The 21,535-nt window shown below is 44.8% G+C and overlaps 1 protein-coding gene and 1 pseudogene across 2 annotated transcripts in view; both read left to right on the plus strand.

Moving 5' to 3' along the window:
- Nucleotides 1–21,535, plus strand: part of LOC124775071 (annulin) — a 443,615-nt gene that overhangs the window by 330,516 nt on the left and 91,564 nt on the right. The window lies entirely within an intron of this gene.
- On the plus strand, nt 315–432 carry LOC124778950 (annotated as a pseudogene).

Consider the following 21,535-nt stretch of genomic DNA (forward strand, 5'->3'; position numbering starts at 1 on the left):
AGGGTCGCGCTGTCGTGATATGGTTATATGGAATAATAAATACAGGAGCACTGAAGCACCTTACAGAGAAGAGAGCCCTGTTGGAGCACTTCAGAAAGTTATGGAAGATAAGTTGTCAATGTACAAAGCTGCAATACGTTCCTCTAATCTGTGAACTACTTTAAAATAGTGTGTAGACCGCAGTGATGGTGACAAATACAATGTGACCATTGCCTAATTGGGTATACCGTTTGCCGTTATGAGTGAATTGGAAGTTGAATTAGTTAATTCCATAATACAAACATAGGAAATAGTGTTCGGCCTTAACGTTAACCGGCAACGGCCTTGCCGCAGTAGATACCCCGGTTCCCGTCAGATCACCGAAGTTAAGGGCTGTCGGGCGTGGCCGGTACTTGGATGGGTGACCATCCGGGCCGCCATGCGCTGTCGCCATTTTTCGGGGTGCATTCAGTCTCGTGATGCCAAGTGAGGAGCTACCCGACCGAACAGTAGCGGCTTTGGTCAAAGGAAACCATCATAACGACCGGGAGAGCGGTGTGCTGACCACACGCCCCTCATATACGCATCCTCAGCTGAGGATAACACGTCGGTTGGGTGGTCCCGATGGGTCACTTGTGGCCTGAAGACGGAGTGCTGAGTGCTTAACGTTAACCGAATAGTCAACTAATCATTGTAGCAGACTGAAATCAGTGTGTAAGGGAAAATAGAAGACAAAGAACAAAAGGAACGGTGACATCTGCGCCACTCGTAAACATAGCTAAAGCTGTGGAAAAAATAAAAACCTTCGATTCAGAGGTGTTTTCTTCCGCGGTGGTTTCATGAGAATCGGCAGTCCATCGACTCAATTGATTGTATGGTCGTTTAGGCATGTACCGTTTACGCAACTAAATGAAGGCAGTTTGTTTGTTGCAATAAATAAACTGCCTACATTTAGTTGCGTAGACGGTACATACGTCCACAAATTTAGAGCAACTAAGGGAAAGACGGAAAACAGATAAAAATAATGATTGTAAGGTATTTACGAGTAATATTTTTGCAATTGTTAGTAGCGTCGATGCTGAAAATGAATGAAAAGTGCGTTAAGTGGAAGTAACAGTGCAAAAGAATAGTATCACAGAATTAAACACATTATCACGAAGTTAAGTACAGTGTCACCGAATTAGCTATGCTATAACAAAATTAAGTAGCTTGCCCACTTTGTTCACTACATTTCATAACTTCAGCTGCTGTTCATTTCTTAAATGTTGAAACTTCCTGGCAGATTAAAACTGTGTGCCCGACCCAGACTCGAACTCGGGACCTTTGCCTTTCGCGGGCAAATGCTCTACCAACTGAGCTACCGAAGCACGACTGACGCCCGGTACTCACAGCTTTACTTCTGCCAGGCAAAGGTCCCGAGTTCGAGTCTCGGTCGGGGACACAGTTTTAATCTGCCAGGAAGTTTCATATCAGCGCACACTCCGCTGCAGAGTGAAAATCTCATTCTGGATTCTTAAATGTTCTTTATTATTTGTTAGCAGAGAAATGCATTGCTCTCTAACATGTAAAACATAAAATTTCTAGACTGAATATTTGTGTTTCTCCTTTATTCACAAAACTTAATATCTCGAAGTTAGGTAGGCCTACCCTAAATTTTAAACAATGTAGGAGGTAGGCAGCATCCCTGCTTTAATCCTTCTGCAGTTTTGAAGGGCTGTGACGAAATTTTACTGTTCACTTGCACGCATAATGTCCATGTTATAATCTCATTTCAATACACCATCCATTGATTCCTACACTACTGGCCATTAAAATTGTTACACCAACAAGAACTGCAGATGATAAACGGGTATTCATTCGACAAATATATTATACTAGAACTGACATGTGATTACATTTCCACGCAATTTGGACGCATAGATCCTGAGAAATCAGTACCCAGAACAACCACCTTTGGCCGTAACAACGGCCTTGATACGCCTAGGCATTGAGTCAAACAGAGCTTGGATGGCGCATGCAGGTACAGCTGCCCATGCAGCTTCAACACGATGCCACAGTTCATCAAGAGTAGTGACTGGCGTATTATGACGAGCCAATTGTTCGACCACCATTGACCAGACGTTTTCAATTGGTGAGAGATCTGGAGAATGTGCTGGCCAGGGCAGCAGTCGAACATTTTCTGTATCTAGAAAGGCCCGTACAGGACCTGCAACATGCGGCCTTGCATGATCCTGCTGAAATGTAGGGTTTGACTGGGATCGAATGGAGGATAGAGCCACGGGTCGTAACACATCTGAAATGTAACGTCCACTGTTCTAAGTGCCGTCAATGCGAACAAGAGGTGACCGAGATGTGTAACCGATGGCACCCCATACCATCACGCCGGGTGATACGCCAGTATGGCGATTACGAATACACGCTTCCAATGTGCGTTCACCGCGATGTCGCTAAACACGGATGCGGCCATCGTGATGCTATAAGCAGAATCTGGATTCATCGGAAAAAATGAGGTTTTGCCATTCGTGCACCCAGGTTCGTCGTTGAGTACACCATCGCAGGCGCTCCTGTCTGTGATGCAGCGTCAAGGGTAACCGCAGCTGTGGTCTCCGAACTGATAGTCCATGCTGCTGCAAACGTCTTCGAACTGTTCGTGCAGATGGTTGTTGTCTTGCAAACGTCCCTGTCTGTTGACTCAGGGATCGAGACGTGGCTGCACGATCCGTTACAGCCAGGCGGATTAGATGCCTGTCATTTCGACTGCTAGTAATACGTGGCCGTTGGGATCCAGCACGGAGTTCCGTATTACCCTTCTGAATGCACCGATTCCATATTCTGCTAACAGTCATTGGATCTCGATCAACGCGAGCAACAATGTCGCGATACGATAAACCGCAATCGCGATAGGCTACAATCCGACCTCTATCAAAGTCGGAAACGTGATGGTACACATTTCTCCTTCTTACACGAGGCATCACAACAGCGTTTGACCAGCCAACGGTGTCTACTTTGTATATGAGAAATCGGTTGGAAACTTTCCCATGTCAGCACGTTGTAAGTGTCGCCACCGGCGCCAATCTTATGTGAATGCTCTGAAAAGCTAATCACTTGCACATCACAGCATCTTCTTCCTGTCGGTTAAATTTCGCGTCTGTAGCACGTCATCTTCGTGGTGTAGCAATTTTAGTGGCCAGTAGTGTACTTTTCGCCGTCTCTGACAGAATTAAAATGTCACCGTCAAACATTAAAGTTTACGGCCTAAAAATTAGAAAAAGAACTCCTGTATATCATCATAATTACGTCCAGCTGAATGGCCGTTCGCTTCTTCCTTTCCTCATAACTACCCCTACAACTGTAGTGCAGTAAATATCGGTGGCAGACAGGCAGTCTGGCGACGCATCTACGGAAGCGGCGAACCGACGAGTTCCAGGGCAGAGAGACACACCTTCCTGCAGAGAGGCGGCGCCCTGGCGGCTGTTGATAAAGCGGCCGCCCGAGGGGCATGAATGGACCAACTTTGTTTCCAGAGGCGACAGGGCGGCCCGGCGTAGCGGGAGAAAAAGAAGGAAATGGAACAAAAAGAAGAGAGAGGAGTCAGAAGCCAAGTGAGCCGGCAGCAGCGACGTGAGACAACCCAGGCCGGGCGGACAATTTCTCTCGTTTCTCGGTGGAGGAGGGGGGAGACGGAGAGGGGGGGGGGGGGCGATCAAAGCCGGCGCCCAGGTCGCCGCGACGGCGCCGCGTTCCTGAGGGAGCGCCCGCTCGCCGCTGTCAGGCGCCTAATAATAAGCCGGGCACGGCGGGGTCAGGGCAATAAGTGTGTCCGCACTGGCCGGAAGTGCGGCCGCCAGGCAGCCAGTCGTGATACATATAGCACACACCCCACGAGACACTGTGCACTGCATGGCGGAGGGTACATCGAACCGATATTAGTGATTTTCTGTCCTAATATCTAAACGATGAAACCATTTGATATCCGTCAGCTGTCACCTTTATTCCTTTAATGCAACATGCAGGTAAATTACAAAATCTTAAACACGGTTGCGGAACAGCAACTGTGTAAATCTGAAGAGGTTGAAAAAATCTGCCAACCAGTTGCAAAACAAAGGTTTATTAGGCCTTGACCTAGGTTTCGATATTTCCAAAAATATCTTCTTCAGAAGGAGTGGGTCTTATTATATCACATGATGGTACATTGCATTAGCTGAAGCCAAGCGGCTCTTATATATATTACTGATGGCCATCTTGAGCAGGTTATATGCGAAGTGGCTTCACGTATGGCCTGCTCAAGATGATCATCAGTTATATAGTAAACGTTTTTTATTCACGGTATCCTACAACTTGTTTGAAGTCGCTGAATGACAGTGAATGCTTATACACAGACAAGACTAATTTGTTTTATTGTTTACTTTTATTTTGATCGGGCCGGTATCGGGCTGCTTGTCCAGAAATTTGCAGGTTGAAAATGGCTCTTAGCACTATGGGACTTAACCTCTGAGGTCATCAGTCCCCTAGAACTTAGAACTACTTAAACCTAACTAACCTAAGGACATCACACACATTCATGTCCGAGGCAGGATTCGAACCTGCGACTGAAGCGCCTAGAACCGCTCGGCCACCCCGCCCCGCGAAATTTTCAGGACTTGCATAATTACACAATACATAATAATATATGCTACAGGACGCGTTCACAATTTTGGATTACCTTTCCCACTATTTAGGTATAATTTACTTACTCTTTTAGTTGGTTTTTAGCATGTCCTCGTCTTGTTACGCATATCAGCGGTGTAGGCCAGTTTTGTCGTCAAAGATATTGGTATTGTACATTCATATTGTCTTTGTTTTGCATAATCTGTCTGAATAGAGTGCAGTTAAAATCTGAGCCTTCTCGATTGTTAGTCGTTTAGACACGTGCGGCCCACGGTGCAAAAATGACTGGAAACCTGTTTTTGCGGTAACTTTGAACCTCTGGATCACGGTGACGTATAATGATATCGAAAAACCTGTCGAAGAACCCAGAGAACATCATCTTAAGGATATTTGGTAAAAATTTTGACGACTTGGTGCGAACATAAATTATAGAAGTTGCCATGCTCACAATTTGTGCTTTTAATATCCAAAAATCATAATTTTTGTGGGTTTTTCTCAGGAACCGACCATGAATAAATAGTGCTTTTATAGACCGCTGAAGGCCCACTCTATAACACACCTAATACAAAAGAACCAACCCGTTTGCCAAATTTCCCTGGGCTGGAGGAAGTGTGTACTGTTTAAATTTTGACCGAGTGCTGTAGGATAGATACAGTGTGCTAGTTCTTCCGATAAGTATACAACTGCTCATTAGACCGAAGGCTATTCGAAACAGTTGAGCACTTATATCTGTGACCAACAGAACCGCCGGCCGCGGTGGTCTAGCGGTTCTAGGCGCTCAGTCCGGAACCGCGCGACTGCTACGGTCGCAGGTTCGAATCCTGCCTCGGGCATGGATGTGTGTGATGTCTTTAGGTTAGTTAGGTTTAAGTAGTTCTAAGTTCTAGGGGACTGATGACCACAGATGGTAAGTCCCATAGTGCTCAGAGCCATTTGAACCATTTGAACCAACAGAACCATAGACATGACCACCTGAAGAATCGCATTTTCGCGTGCGGCTGTTTGAAACATATTCGTGCCGTGTACTGTCGTGCACGAACAGATATAACTACCATAACAGTAAATTGTGTGTGTAGTGAAGATCCAAAGAAGAGTGAGAGCTGCGTTTCGTTACACATTCATTTAGTAAGTGCGAACGCGGAGATGGTCACCCAGTTTGAGTGTCAGACGCTACAACAGAAGCCTTCGGGATCACTCAGAAGTCTACTCTTAACATTTTGTGTTCGGTTCCAGAAGATTCCACGATTCTTCTCATGTATATCTCGCAAGAAGATCATGGAGGTAAAATTGGACTGATTCGAGTCGGACGGAAGTTCTTACCGTGGACCATTCGCGACAAGAAAGGGGCGAAGTGACAGTGATATAAAAAATACACTATACCACACATTATAAGGTGGCTCCTGGAGAATAGATGTAGATGTAAACCTGCCATCCTTGCCCAAACACGAGGTGCAGCCGTTAAAGGCGCTTCGCGATGTGCTTATTTAAGGTGGGCAGGTGCGACGTAAACAGCACGGGTGCCCGGAAGCGCGTGCTCGGCTGAGGTGCGTGGGGTGCGCAGATAACGCAGGGTGCGTGCGTGGCGCGTGGCACGCAGCGCTGCTCTCTGATAACGCCCAGCAGCCGCTGTCCGGACCGCAGCCTCCTCCACGTTTTACCTCACGCAGCACCCAACCCTCTGCCAGCCAGAGCATGCCCTCTACGCTGTACTACAGTACTACGTCAGCTGATATACTTTTCAAACTACTAGCCTTGATTTCTAATAATTTCAGTATTTTGGTACAAGGGACTCGTGATCTCAAATGACTCTTTTTCTAGAGTAACCGAATTTCGAATTTATTCCCTTCCATTCTGGCCGACTGGTACAGCAAACGTGTACAGTTATTTCAGATTGTATTTCGTTTGGACAACAGTGGATAAGTCGCAGTGGCTGTGCTCCGTGACCACCTCGGTCATCGGACATGGACTTTATCACCGAGCGAGGTGGCGCAGTGGTTAGACACTGGACTCGCATTCGGGAGGACGACAGTTCAATCCCGCGTCCGGCTATCCTGATTTAGGTTTTCCGTGATTTCCCTAAATCACTCCAGGTAAATGCCGGGATGGTTCCTCTGAAAGGGCACGGCCGACTTCCTTCCCCATCCTTCCCTAATCCGATGAGACCGATGACCTCGCTGTCTGGTGTAGTCTAGCGGTTCTAGGCGCGCAGTCCGGAACTGCGCGACTGCTACGGTCGCAGGTTCGAATCCTGCCTCGGGCATGGATGTGTGTGATGTCCTTAGGTTAATTAGGTTTAAGTAGTTCTCAGTTCTAGGGGACTGATGACCTCAGATGTTAAGTCCCATAGTGCTCAGAGCCATTTGAGCTGTCTGGTCTGCTTCCCCAAAACAACCAACCAACCATGGACTTCATCTTCTGTCAAAAACCTAGATTACGGAACTTCGGTCGATATTCACATCTATTTGTTTATTAGGATTATGGCAGCCCCGTAAACAGAACGTCAAACTCCTGGATTCTAGAACGTGCCAGTCAATCGATGGTGCGTCAGCAGGAAGAACTGTCTCGGTGAGCCTTCGTGTGAGCTCAAATCTCTCTAATTTTACCTTCATGGCCTTCTCATGAGATTATATAGCGAGAACAAATACACTACTGGCCATTAAAATTGCTACACCAAGAAGAAATGCAGATGATAAACGGGTATTCATTGGACAAATATATTATACTAGAACTGGCATGTGATTACATTTCCACTTAATTTGGGTGCATAGATCCTGAGAAATCAGTACCCAGAACAACCACCTTTGGCCGTAATAACGGCCTTGATACGCCTGGGCATTGAGTCAAACAGAGCTGTACAGGCACAGCTGCCCATGCAGCTTCAAGATACCATAGTTCATCAAGAGTAGTGACTGGCGTATTGTGACGAGCCAGTTCGCTCGGCCACCATTGACCAGACGTTTTCAATTAGTGAGAGATCTGGAGAATGTGCTGGCCTGGGCAGCAGTCGAACATTTTCTGTATCTAGAAAGGCCCGTACAGGACCTGCAACTTGGGCCGTGCATTATCCTGCTGAAATGTAGGGTTTGACTGGGATCGAATGGAGGGTAGAGCCACGGGTCGTAACACATCTGAAATGTAACGTCCACTGTTCAAAGTGCCGTCATTGCGAACAAGAGGTGACCGAGACGTGTAACCGATGGCACCCCATACCATCACGCCGGGTGATACGCTAGTATGGCGATGACGAATAGACGCTTCCAATGTGCGTTCACCGCGATGTCGCCAAACACGGATGCGACCATCATGATGCCGTAAACAGAACCTGGATTCATCCGAAAAAATGACGTTTTGCCATTCGTGCACCCAGGTTCGTCGTTGAGTACACCATCGCGGGCGCTCCTGTCTGTGATGCAGCGTCAAGGATAACCGCAGGCATGGTCTACGAGCTGATAGTCTATGCTGCTGCAAACGTCGTCGAACTGTTCGTGCAGATGGTTGTTGTATTGCAAACGTCCCCATCTGTTGACTCTGTGATCGAGACGTGGCTGCACGATCCGTTACAGCCATGCGGATAAGATGCCTGTCATCTCGAGTGCTAGTCATATGAGGCCGTTGGGATCCAGCACGGCGTTCCGTATTACCCTCCTGAACCCAGCGATTCCATATCCTGCTAACAGTCATTGGATCTCGACCAACGCGAGCAGCAATGTCGCGATACGATAAACTGCAATAGTGATAGGCTACAATCGGACCTTTATCAAAGTCGGAAACGTGATCGTACGCATTTCTTCTCATTACACGAGGCATCACAACAACGTTTCACCAGGCAACGCTGTTTGTGCATGAGAAATCGGCGCCAATCTTATGTGAATGCTCTGAAAAGCTAATCATTTGCATATCACAGCATCTTCTTCCTGTCGGTTAAATTTCGCGTCTGCAGCACGTCATCTTCGTGCTCTAGCAATTTTAATGGCCAGTAGTGTATAATCAGGGACTATTCTAGGATCGTACGCCTTCACAATTTTAAGAGTAAACCACACTGTGATTCATAACGCCTCTCTTGTAGCGTCTGCCACTGGAGGTGGAGGAGCATCTCCGTGACGCTTTGGCGTTTACGGAATGAATCTGTAACGAAACGCGCTGCCTGTCGTAGTCATGATAGTCGACATTTTCAACAATACCTGTAACAGAACCGTTCTGCATTTATTACATGTTTTATACGCTAATGGCTTTCAGCACACTGTGACTAAAGAGCACTTATTTCGTCTGAAAGTTATTGATTTACATAGAGTTTTGTTCCGTATGCTTTCCTAACTCATACCATAGACTTTTACACTATTTTGAAGATAGTTTATCAGTAACAATGGTAACTGGGGTAAAAATTCGAATAGGGCATGATGTAACGAGCCACAGGGGACCAGGATCCCTTCCACCGAAGTAGCCATAAAATATCCCTGAAAAAAATTGTCGATGGAATTCACGTTCACTCTGTATAAGACCCACACGTACTGTGTTCTGAAGATCTTTGTGAAAGTGCTGAAGTCTAGTATTATGTCGAAGTGAAGCACTATACTGAAGAAGACAACAGAAACTTATGAAATGTTGTGTTAGAGAAGAATGCTGAATGTTAGATGGGTAGATCTAATAACTTAGCAGGAGCTACTGAATCGAATCGTGGAAAAAAAAGCTTTGACACAGTTTACTTGAGGAAGGAAAAAATTGATAAGACGCATCCTGAGACACTTCCTGAGGCGTTAAGTAATAGTTAATTTGGCAATGAAGTGTTTAAGTGGTTTGGGAGGGGAGGAACTGTAGCGGGAACCTGAGGTTTAAACGGAGCAAGCAGCTTTGAATACAGTTACGAGGTTACAGTAGTTATGCAGAAATGAAGAAACCTGAAGAGGATAATCAAGCATGGAGAACAGTATGGTTCAAATGGTTCAAATGGCTCTGAGCACTATGGGACTTAACATCTGATCATTGTCATGATCAGATATCATGAAGAGACTTCACTGCTGCTGCACAAGTGTCTGCCGCTGGCGCGCGCGTGGTCTAGAGATCCTACCACGCGCGTACGGGATTCGCGCCAGCAACTTACTTTCGCTAAAAAACATTGAACGGAAGAGGTACGCTCCACTAAGCGGAGGCTATAGAGTGAGAACAATTATTTCTTTCATTTGAGACTCATTTTATTAAATTGTGATAAGTATTTAATAAGTTATGTATGAGAATGTAAAACGTGAAGTGTGTAAACCAGTATCGTACGGTATTCAGCTTTTGGAAAAAAAAAATTTAAAAAAATTTAAAAACACTTTTAAATGAATGGCAGACAATTATTACACATGGGGTTGCAGGGGTTTTTACCCCTGGGGAGGTGGGTGGGTGTAATTTCATTGTCATGATCAGATATCATGAAGAGACTTCACTGCTGCTGCACAAGTGTCTGCCGCTGGCGCGCGCGTGGTCTAGAGATCCTACCACGCGCGTACGGGATTCGCGCCAGCCTGTCGTAGTCATGATAGTCGACATTTTCAACAATACCTGTAACAGAACCGTTCTGCATTTATTACATGTTTTATACGCTAATGGCTTTCAGCACACTGTGACTAAAGAGCACTTATTTCGTCTGAAAGTTATTGATTTACATAGAGTTTTGTTCCGTATGCTTTCCTAACTCATACCATAGACTTTTACACTATTTTGAAGATAGTTTATCAGTAACAATGGTAACTGGGGTAAAAATTCGAATAGGGCATGATGTAACGAGCCACAGGGGACCAGGATCCCTTCCACCGAAGTAGCCATAAAATATCCCTGAAAAAAATTGTCGATGGAATTCACGTTCACTCTGTATAAGACCCACACGTACTGTGTTCTGAAGATCTTTGTGAAAGTGCTGAAGTCTAGTATTATGTCGAAGTGAAGCACTATACTGAAGAAGACAACAGAAACTTATGAAATGTTGTGTTAGAGAAGAATGCTGAATGTTAGATGGGTAGATCTAATAACTTAGCAGGAGCTACTGAATCGAATCGTGGAAAAAAAAGCTTTGACACAGTTTACTTGAGGAAGGAAAAAATTGATAAGACGCATCCTGAGACACTTCCTGAGGCGTTAAGTAATAGTTAATTTGGCAATGAAGTGTTTAAGTGGTTTGGGAGGGGAGGAACTGTAGCGGGAACCTGAGGTTTAAACGGAGCAAGCAGCTTTGAATACAGTTACGAGGTTACAGTAGTTATGCAGAAATGAAGAAACCTGAAGAGGATAATCAAGCATGGAGAACAGTATGGTTCAAATGGTTCAAATGGCTCTGAGCACTATGGGACTTAACATCTGAGGCCTTCAGTCCGCTAGACTTAGAACTACTTAAACCTAACTAACCTAAAGACAACACACACATCCATGCCCGAGGCAGGATTCGAACCTGCGACCGTAGCAGCAGCGCGGTTCCGGACTGAGGCACCTAGAATCGCTTGGCCACAACGACCGGCGAGAACAGTATCACACTATTGTTTTGAATGACTTCACCCGGGTAAAAAATGGTTCAAATGTCTTTGAGCACTATGGGACTTAACTTCTGAGGTCATCAGTCCCCTAGAACTTAGGACTACTTAAACCTAACTAACCTGACATCACACACATCCATGCCCGAAACAGGATTCGTACCTGTGACCGTAGCGGTTGCGCGGTTCCAGACTGTAGCGCCTAGAACCGCTCGGCCACCCTGGCCGGCTCACCCGGGTAACATCAATACGTTTTTGCGATGTTTGTACTCTTAAAGCTCTCGTGGTGGACGACAGGAAGAGAAACGATAAATTCAAGTTTTGTTTCTTTTCCCTATTCTTGTCCAACTTTGTCAAATCACACCATCAGTTGTCTTCCCGTTGGTGACACGTCTCCGCGATTTAGAACTTTTCGTCGCCGTGGAGTGGCCGTTAAGAGGTGAGGTACTAGGGAACGCCTGCTCAGCGGGGTGAGTTAAATATCAAACCTCTTCACAGTATCCCGTGGACTGGAGAGCTGTAACGAGATGCGCAATGACAAATGCAGTGCATGGAGAAATTTAGTTCGATGACGTCACTGGTGCTATTCACGAAGTAAGTGCTATGTGCTGCGACCTGGATTCATCAATTCCACCTCTATGAATAATACAAGACCATAGCGCAAAAATGAGTTTCATTTACACAAGTAAATATCCTCCAGCTAGAACGAAACCGAATCCACCGACTTTAAAATACGGGCTGTGTCTTTCCTACCACCTATGATGGTCTTTCTGCATTTGTATTCCAAAGATCTTTCGGGGTTATCGAATGTAAATCACGAGTTGCTGAATAGACAATACGCCGTAACAGACAATTCTGACCAGCAGATTCACAAGAGTCGTGAATAAAGTATTATTTGTCATTAAGTTAAAAATTAGCTTGAAATGATAAGTGCAAACACGTGGCGGAATGGAGAATCTCAAGGGAAAGGTCACTGTGGGTTTTGATGTTCGTCTACTGCAGTATGCGCACACTGAAAATGACACAACGTGTCTACGCGTTGCCTTTGTCATGTGTGCACATTGTTCTGTTCTTCTCTGTTTCAGTTACTTCACTGAAACTCCATATTTGCACTTCAATGACGATTAAGAAAAGAACGTACGGCAAGACAGCATCTTCTTTCTCTGGAAGTATGAGCTTGTAAGAGCTGCAAGTGTTGACCCATATTTTCCAAGCCAAAGTTTAGCTTTTCGCGAACTAACGCATTAGTGATTCTTGTGAATCTGACGGTCACAATAATTGTCAGTTAGACGATACTGTTTCTTTGCACTTTCCCGTCTTTAGATTCGTTAAATCTTCAAACATCAATAGCTCACAAATGTTGAATTTTACAGATAATCGGCCTTGATGGGCTTGATGGGTGCTAGACACATGTCCGTATTTTAAAATTATTTTTGATCGGTTTAAGCTTTTCCAGATGAGGTGCTTACCTTTTAACATTTGTAATATTTGTAACCTACTTTTCATAGCAAAGATGCTAAAACATTCCCCAACCAACAATGTCATACGAATGTCTTTTTTGAGTTGATAAGGCATTAAACGCACACACAACTGAAATAATAATGCCATAAACCGTGGGCCGAGAAAGGGAGAGAGAGAGAAAGATGAGCACGGTAAAAGCTTTTTCCTGACCTTCTAGTTAGGAAAGGCGGAGATCCCAACTTGAGCCCCAATACAATGCGTGCTCGAAATGTACCAGACGAGTCTGATATCGAAATACACTGTGCTGCTGAGTCAAGTATTAAAGTTGTGTGCCCGCTTGCACAAACACAGGCAAGGGAGGCACGAAGTATGTTCCGAGCCCTATGGCAGAAAGATGAACGGAACACCCACACAATCTTTCTGTCCCTCCCTTCCTCTCTCTCTCTCTCTCTCTCTCTCTCTCTCTCTCTCTCTCTGACTCACAAACACACACGCACACACACACACACACACACACACACACACACACACACACGCACACACACTCCAGCAGACGCACACACACGCACATAAGTGCGCACACAGACGCACTCGCAGAACTCAAGGTAAATATTTACCGTCGGCGCGAGCGGCGGTCCTGTTGCCACAATAATAGCACCTCTCGCGGCTGCGTGGGCGGCGTCCCTGGGAGGCGGACAGCCCGCCGTATGCCTGCTGCTGATAGACAGTGCACGAGAAGACTCCAGCTGCGAGGTTTCCACCTGCATTTGCGTGCGATTCCCATGTTTGGTAGAGCGTGGAGGTGTTACTGACTCTTACGCAAACAGCTGCCCTCTCTGTATATTCAAGCGCTTCACGGAACGTACCGCGAATTCGTCGAGAAAAGCCGAAGTTCAACGTTTCGGCGCAGTAACTGAGTTTATCGCAAAGAGTCATCTTCACATTTTTCATGCTAGGTATACCCTTGGAAAAACCGAGACAGTTAAATATGTATGAAAATTTAATAATAACAACCGCCTACTGTATTTTATGGAGTTTTTACTACACGACTGTACATTTCGACTTCACACCTCCATCGTAAGGGCATCAAAAAATGGTTCAAATGGCTCTGAGCACTATGGGACTTAACTGCTGAGGTCATCAGTCCCCTAGAACTTAGAACTACCTAAACCTAACCAACCTAAGGACATCACACACATCCATGACCGAGGCAACATTCGAACCTGCGACCTAGCGGTCTCGCGGTTCCGGACTGTAGCGCCTAGAACCGCTCGGCCACTCCGGCCGGCGTAAGGACATCAGTTGCCATGTAAGGACAAGTATTTTTATGTCAACGCGGCAGAAACGAGCGTCTCTGGGAGTTACTGTGCGTTCTCAACTGCAGTTTGGGAAATTGTGCTATATGATTTACCATGTTCCTTCAATGTTTACAGTCACTTTCTCTCACTAGATCACTTTTAACTTACAGGTAACAAACTTCAGTGATCAAACACAGATACTGTCGCAGCTTTCACCTCTAGTAAATTTGGGTAAGACACTGCATTCGCATTCGGGAGGAGCGCTTAGCTTTCTGGCTTCGCTTGTCCGAGACGGAAAATTGGCTATTTGTGAAGAAGGAACCTCTGAGTGGAATCGTCCGAAATTTGAGAAGGGTGGCATCTGAGCGTCTTCAAATTGTGTTTAGAAAATAATTCATTATGCAAAGCATTAGACGTCAGTCTTGGCTCGAACCACAAGCTACAATGCCCTACACAGCACAAGTCATGTGTTTCCAGGTATTAGTTCTGTCATGAAAACAGATCAGTTCACCGTTATGCTCAACATACTAAGTCTTCCGCAGGCGTCCGTGTCCGGCCATCCAGATTTAAATTTGCCGTCATTCCCTAAATCGCTCCAGGCAAATGCCAGAATGGTTCCCTTAAAAGGGCACGGCCAATTTGCATCCCCATCATTGAAACGTTTCGAGCTTATGCACCGTCTCTAATGACCTGGATGTCGACTGGACGTTAAAGCCTAATACTCCTTCCTCCCTTTCTCAGAAACAGCCCTTGCGTCCACTTAACACTGTTGTCTAATGGGTTGTACAACTAACTATGATATTAAAAACAACCGGAAATTGCTTTGAAGCCGCCTTTCTCACTCTACACCGACGAAATTACGTCCACTTTGCCATGCTACACAACTTACTACAAGTTCTCGTTTCCTTTTTCATCGGGAGCCACTGTACGGTACACGGGGAACACTTTGTACCAACGTTAATCGTTTTCTATCTCTTCCTACACGCATAATGAACTACACATAAAATTACATTTCTCTGAACGCACCCTAATCCTACTCTCGTGCTTTCCACGATGTACATTGGTGGCAGAATGGTTGCACAGTCTCTCTCAAATAGTTGTTCTGTAAGTTTACTCGACAGGATTTTCCGAAAACAACGCCAGTTTTCTTTCAAAAGACCCACCGTCCAGCCTGCCTGATTTGCATTTCCAAGCGTTGCCATAAATCACTTCAGGTGAAATGTGGTATGGTCCCTTTAACCAGACGACGGTCAGTTCCCTCATGTTTACCTAGCCCTAGGTGTAATTCGTCTCTAATGACTACATTGTTGTTATCCAAACGAATTACCTTCTTTACAGTGCGTCATAGTAATGTGCATTGTAATTGAAATCAGTGTTCTTGGGTAATGATAAGAACACTGTGGTATCACCATGCGGGTATCGCGAAGTTGGCGACGATACAGCAATTTTCCATTCGATGACGACAGCAGACGCGCGCGATCTGACGGACCCAATGGCGCGCACGCGCTCAGCCACCCCTCCCGTGGCTCCATACCATGAGCGCCATCTGCCGCTGCGACATAGGACGCGTTTGTGCTTAGTAGAGCGAGCCTTTTCCTTGTTGACTTTGTGATAACCGGACTCTGTTTCTTGCGGCATATTTTGTAATGTTTCTTCGTATAGTTGGAGAAATACAGATTAATCAAATCTTCTGTTTACTGTGCTAACTTGCTCACTAATCATTTCTGCTCCTGTCCAGCTTTCCTACGATGACAGTTGCTGCACCACTTTATAGCAAGTTATTTGAACGTTTTCCCGCTCAGAGCCCAGAACATCCTACCAGAATGACAAGGGAATGAAGTACGAGCAATATGGTACTTGGCAGCTGAGCTACAAATAGTTACAGCATTTTTATTAGTTAGAAGTGGAGTCAATCTGATTACACACTCCTGACATGGTCAGTCTGGGGGTGATCTGCAACGTACAGTAACTGAAGAAAACTTCACAAGCCAAGATCACTAAAAAAGCTTTTTACGACTGGTCTCGACAGAGCTATGCTGTCATCATCGAATCTTATGCTCTTGAATTTTGCCAGCGTATTATCAGTGTCATAAGTCGCTTCACACTGTATATGTACACCCCAGTAAGATGAATATCTCTACACATCGGCATGACAAATGTAAAATATTATGTACAGAGATAAACATAACTACATTACGCCGATTGCAAGTGTTCATGTTTTCTACCAGCTGGCAACTGACAGAGAAGTGGTGTAAAACCATAACACAATATAATTTATGTTTGTACATAATAATTTTACATTTGAGATACCGATGTGTAGCAATCTGCATGGTAGTGTGGTACACATAAGCATTGTGAAGAGACGTGTAACACTGATATATAATATGTTGTAAAAATTCAAAAGCATAATATCCGATGATGACAGCATAACTCTGTCGAAACCGGTCATACAGTAAAATGCTTTTTCAGCGAGTTTGGCTTTTGAAGTTTCCCTCAATTACCATGATGTCTTATAAACTCTTCGTGACAGTAGAGTCTATCCTACACCTGTGAGTAAGACGTGAAAATGTAAATGTATAGCAGTTAAACATTATAAATAATCTGAAATGCAGTGTGCTTCCTTCCTTTCCACCTTGGTGCAAATATTTGCTTTCAAGAAGTAGTATGGTAGTTTTTGTTTCAGGCTATGATTGAGGCAGCAGCTGACCGAAAGCCGCAGTAGGTGGTAAGGTACAGACTTCCACAGTATTGATGTGACTGCGCGTTAATCAGCTGTTTAGAGTTTGGTCGTCCAAGCGTTTCACACCACTCGGAGGGAATGAAAGGGGCCATTTCTTTTCGTTTGTTCTTCTCGCTTTTAAAAGGTGCCTACGAAGGGCTGCCCTCAAATATTTGCCCCAGATGGTACTCCTGTGAGCGGTGGAGCGTCAAATATTTGAGAAGTGTTCTGCTTTAACGGTCGCGCAGCGGGCGCTGCCGCCTCCATTGAGACGTCTCGATAGAGCGGGCGGCAGCCAGCTGGATGTGCCTCGTGGCTGCAGGCAAAGCCAGCACTGGCCGCCGTGTCGTTTTCTTCTGCGGTAGCGCCTCTTAGTCACGCTTATTTATAGACAGCCGCCCTCAGCGCCACGTTCACATCTGGAAACAAGTTTCTTTTAATTTTTTCTTTACTCTGACTATTTTGTTAGTGAGGTAGCACCGGAACCAGGGCATTAAATGCCATATGACCTTATGGAAATGATCAGGACGTCCTTGGCAGCACGACCGTAACGTATACGGTTAAAGAGATGAAACCTGATTCCTGCTAAATCGCGCATTCGATATTTGATGTCGCGGATATGTAAAAGATCATTTATAACTCATTAAACAATTAAATAATTATTTAAATAAAAACGTTTTTAATAGAACCCGTTCTTAAAACAGATGAAAAAGTGTAAAATAATATCTCCTGGCCCTATAGAGTTTCTTTGCCACATACAGATACCCCTCAAAGTTTGTGCTTCTGAATGTAGAATTGAAAACGAGAAATGTGTGGGGCACGAAGTACATAAATGATGCATGAGTATTTCATCCTCTTACTATATTATTAGTTGCATGCAACTCACATTACACGTTTTAAATTCTACGAGTATTTTCAGCTATTAAAAATACACAAGCACAGATTTTAAGAACTGTCTTTAAGGGGTTAGGAATCTGTATGGAGCCGGCCGAAGTGGCCGTGCGGTTAAAGGCGCTGCAGTCTGGAACCGCAAGACCGCTACGGTCGCAGGTTCGAATCCTGCCTCGGGAATGGATGTTTGTGATGTCCTTAGGTTAGTTAGGTTTAACTAGTTCTAAGTTCTAGGGGACTAATGCCCTCAGCAGTTGAGTCCCATAGTGCTCAGAGCCATTTGAATCTGTATGGAGTTAGGAGAAATTATTTCATGGAAGTAAAGCTGTGAGGGCGGGGACTGAGTCATGCTTGGGTAGCTCAGGTGGTGCCGGCACGGTAGCTCAGCGTGTTCGGTCAGAGAGTTAGCAGCCCTCTGTAATAAAAAAAAAACTGAGTTAACCGATCAAAGACGAACTTAAACGGATGTCTTGCGACGGCCGCCCCGAGCACATACAACGAACAAAATGAGAATTAAAAAAAAAAAAAAAAAAAAAAAAAAAAAGGTGGTAGAGCACTTGCCCGCGAAAGGCAAAGGTCCCGAGTTCGAGTCTCGGTCGGACACACAGTTTTAATCTGCCAGGAAGTTTCATATCAGTGCACACTCCGCTGCAGAGTGAAAATCTCATTCTGGAAACATCCCCCAGGCTGTGGCTAAGCCATGTCTCCGCAGTATCCTTTCTTTCAGGAGTGCTAGTGCAAGGTTCGCAGGAGAGCTTCTGTAAAGTTTGGAAGGTAGGAGACGAGATACTGGCAGAAGTAAAGCTGTGAGTACCGGGCGTGAGTCGTGCTTCGGCAGCTCAGATGGTAGGTCCTGCGAAAGGCAAAGGCCCCGAGTTCGAGTCTCGGTCGGGCACACAATTTTAATCTGCCAGGAAGTTTCAAGTTACTCGGATATTGCCTTCGTACACACTAAGACCAATTCTGAACCGTAGCAAAGTCTCCTTTTCCAGATAAAATCCAAAACAGACAAGGCGAGTACAGCATAGCGACGACAATGGCGGAGTCCGTAGCTCTTCATAGAAACTGGAATTTTTGCTAGAGGTGAACTTCCCCTAGATGATAAATATAATAATTATCGGTTACAGGCGAGCACACCTCCGATGCCGCCTCTGTCCCTCTATTCATACTTCGTAAGAAAAGGAGAAAGGAAGTTAAACCTCCTGCTCACGTCGAGTTTATTAGATACGGGGTGTCTACTCAAATTGACAGAGATGCAACAGTTCAAAGAACTGTCCCAGCGATTGCGAAGCGTGGGTAGCGAAATTATAGATAACTTAAATCAGGATTCTCGGTTAGCGTTTTTAATCTTGTTCCTACAGAATGGAGACTAGTGTCTTAATCACAAGGAAACATAGCTAGGTTTCTCTTTCCTCTATGTACTTTGTAGCGATAAAATGAAACATCTTGTGACTTAATAGCAACCTTGTAGTTGTGTGGCAGCACAACTGTTGTGATAGCATGCGGGAGATGACGACAGAATTCTTGCCCTTTTGCAGCTATAGTAGTAAATATTTCTTTTAATTCCTTATCTAGCACTTGATGTAACATATATTTTTCATATTAGTGTTTGAGTTCTACGAATATATAGTCAATAACTTATGGACCTCTATGCTGTTGCGTGATACGTATATGCTAGAAGAACAGAACCGTCTACTAATTACCGAGCAGCTCTTCCCAATACACTGACACTTTCATTTTCTTCTCGTCATCTGAATACATTATTAATCTCTTTTTCCTGCGTGAAATGTTATTTCCATCTCAACTGTAGCTAAAACTTTTTCCTGCCTAAGCAGCTTACATCAATCAACGTTGTTACGGAATTATCTGAAGGGCTGACACACAATAATACGCGCACCGGCAGTGAATGCAAGGAAAGCGTATTGCTCCTCCGAGACGTCGGATGCCGACAAGAACGTTGTATGTTTTGCTACGTCCGCGACCGGTTCCAGAGGACCTCGCGTGCAGTTGCGCAGATATAAACGATTCCGGAGGCACTCCGATCTCTGGGCGTCCTTGTAGCTAGCGCCACAAACAGAGCGTCTGCGCTAAGAGTAGCCAGCTAAAACAACCAACATCCGATTAATCATCCTGCTCTCGGCACGAATACTAGATCTCGGAACGCCCGTGGAGATGCGATAACGTTGTGACCGACTTTTTACTGGTATTTTTGCTGATCAGACAAGAAAATCATCAGCCAATATAATTATTTATTCATTAGAGTATATAGTTCTCTACCACTCATTGAGACTGCCGTAACGATGGGTGCTGTAACAGAAAGTCGGTACCTCAGCTACATGAGTGTTGTCGTAGGTGTAACTCTAGGGCAGACAGCGTATTACTGATGTCAAAGAAAATCACTGCCCAACTGTGCCAATCCTAATTTCGATTAGTGAAATGGGAGAAGGTGGTTTTGTCACAGCAGCTTAAAGGAAATCACTTTCTGATCCGTGGCTGTTTACTTCAGAAGGATGACCAGTCCATTCGTGTATAAACATTGAAGTCAGCCACAATGTAATAAAGTTCACTTTATATATTGACAACTATGCTGTCTCTACTCCAGGTTGAGGATTTTTTGGTGTTTTATCATACCGGTAGCTCAAAAAATGGTTCAAATGGGTCTGAGCACTATGGGACTCAACATCAGAGATCATCACTCCCCTGGACTTAGAACTACTTCAACCCAACTAACCTAAGGTTATCAAACACATCCATGCCCGAGGCAGGATTCGAACCTCCGACCGTAGCAGTCGCGCGGCTCCGGACTGAAGCGCCTAGAACCACTCGGTCACCGCGGCCGGCTACCGCCAAAGGGCGGGGGAAGGGGGGGGGGGGAAGGGCTCCAGACCCCTCTATCACCTAAACAAAATTACACACGACCCAGTTGCCGTGTAGTGAAAGTGAAAGATACTTTGATTTTCAATCATACGACGAGAAAGGGAGAAACACTAACGATGGGTCAGCAAGGTCAACGAGAGATTTAAACTATCTGTACATCCATAGTACTAACGGCTCCAGCTCACACCTATTTTAGCCAAGACCAATTGTTGGCCTTGTTTGAGCTCAGTAGTTTTTTTTTTTTTAACCAGTTAGGTTCTTACATGCTGTTGAACTTAATGTAAACTCTACCGTCTATTGTTTTTGTGGTGTGTGCTGTTGTGTAGTTTCTAATTATGGATAAGTTTGTAACGATAAAGAAGTAGAAAATCGATTTTGATTCACCCGTTAGCGTTATAAAGTTAAGAATGTCTACGCACTACTACGTATAATAGCCTAAATTGCCTATGTGTAGCAGTTTAATTCTAGCTCTGGATTCGTTATTTGGAGGCTGTTAGAACTTTGGCGTTGCAATATTAAAGTATTTCACAAGGCAGTGGAGCGGTAAATATCATTACAAATAAAATCACTGCATAAAAATACACTGGATTTGTGTGCGTCGCCAAAAAATAGCGTTTATCAACAAAAATGTCAGCTAAACGGCGATGGTTGCATTTCTTACAAAAAACTGCTCGATATTCTATCATTAGTAGCCGAAATGCAAATGTCCCCCAACCTGGTCACACCTGGGCGGTACTCAGTTATGGAAACCTGTTCCGATACAGAACGATGACGAGGGTTTGTGGAGAGAGGAAGGGGTACGGGATGACAGCACATTCTACAGTTCGTTCATTTCTAAAAGATGTTTCGCCGCTGGCTGCTTGAATTCGTCCAAGCCGACTACGTACTGCATCCTCATTCCCCCTTTCCTCCAAAATCTATTTACGCTGTTGTAACACTGCAATAACTGAAGCCAGCAATTTAATGCACAATTAAAGCTTAAAGTATGCATGCATTCATGCACTATCAAATGACTAAACATGCACAATTGAAGGAAAAATATACAGTGTCAGAATTCATTCTTTTGTTACGTTGCATTTTATTTTATTTTAAAATAATGTACAACAACCAGTTTTTGCAAATTCCCGACCGACCTTAGGTAACTTTGCATGTTGGGGCAC

The sequence above is a fragment of the Schistocerca piceifrons genome, chromosome 2 (assembly GCF_021461385.2).
Source record: "Schistocerca piceifrons isolate TAMUIC-IGC-003096 chromosome 2, iqSchPice1.1, whole genome shotgun sequence".
Classification (NCBI taxonomy): domain Eukaryota; kingdom Metazoa; phylum Arthropoda; class Insecta; order Orthoptera; family Acrididae; genus Schistocerca; species Schistocerca piceifrons.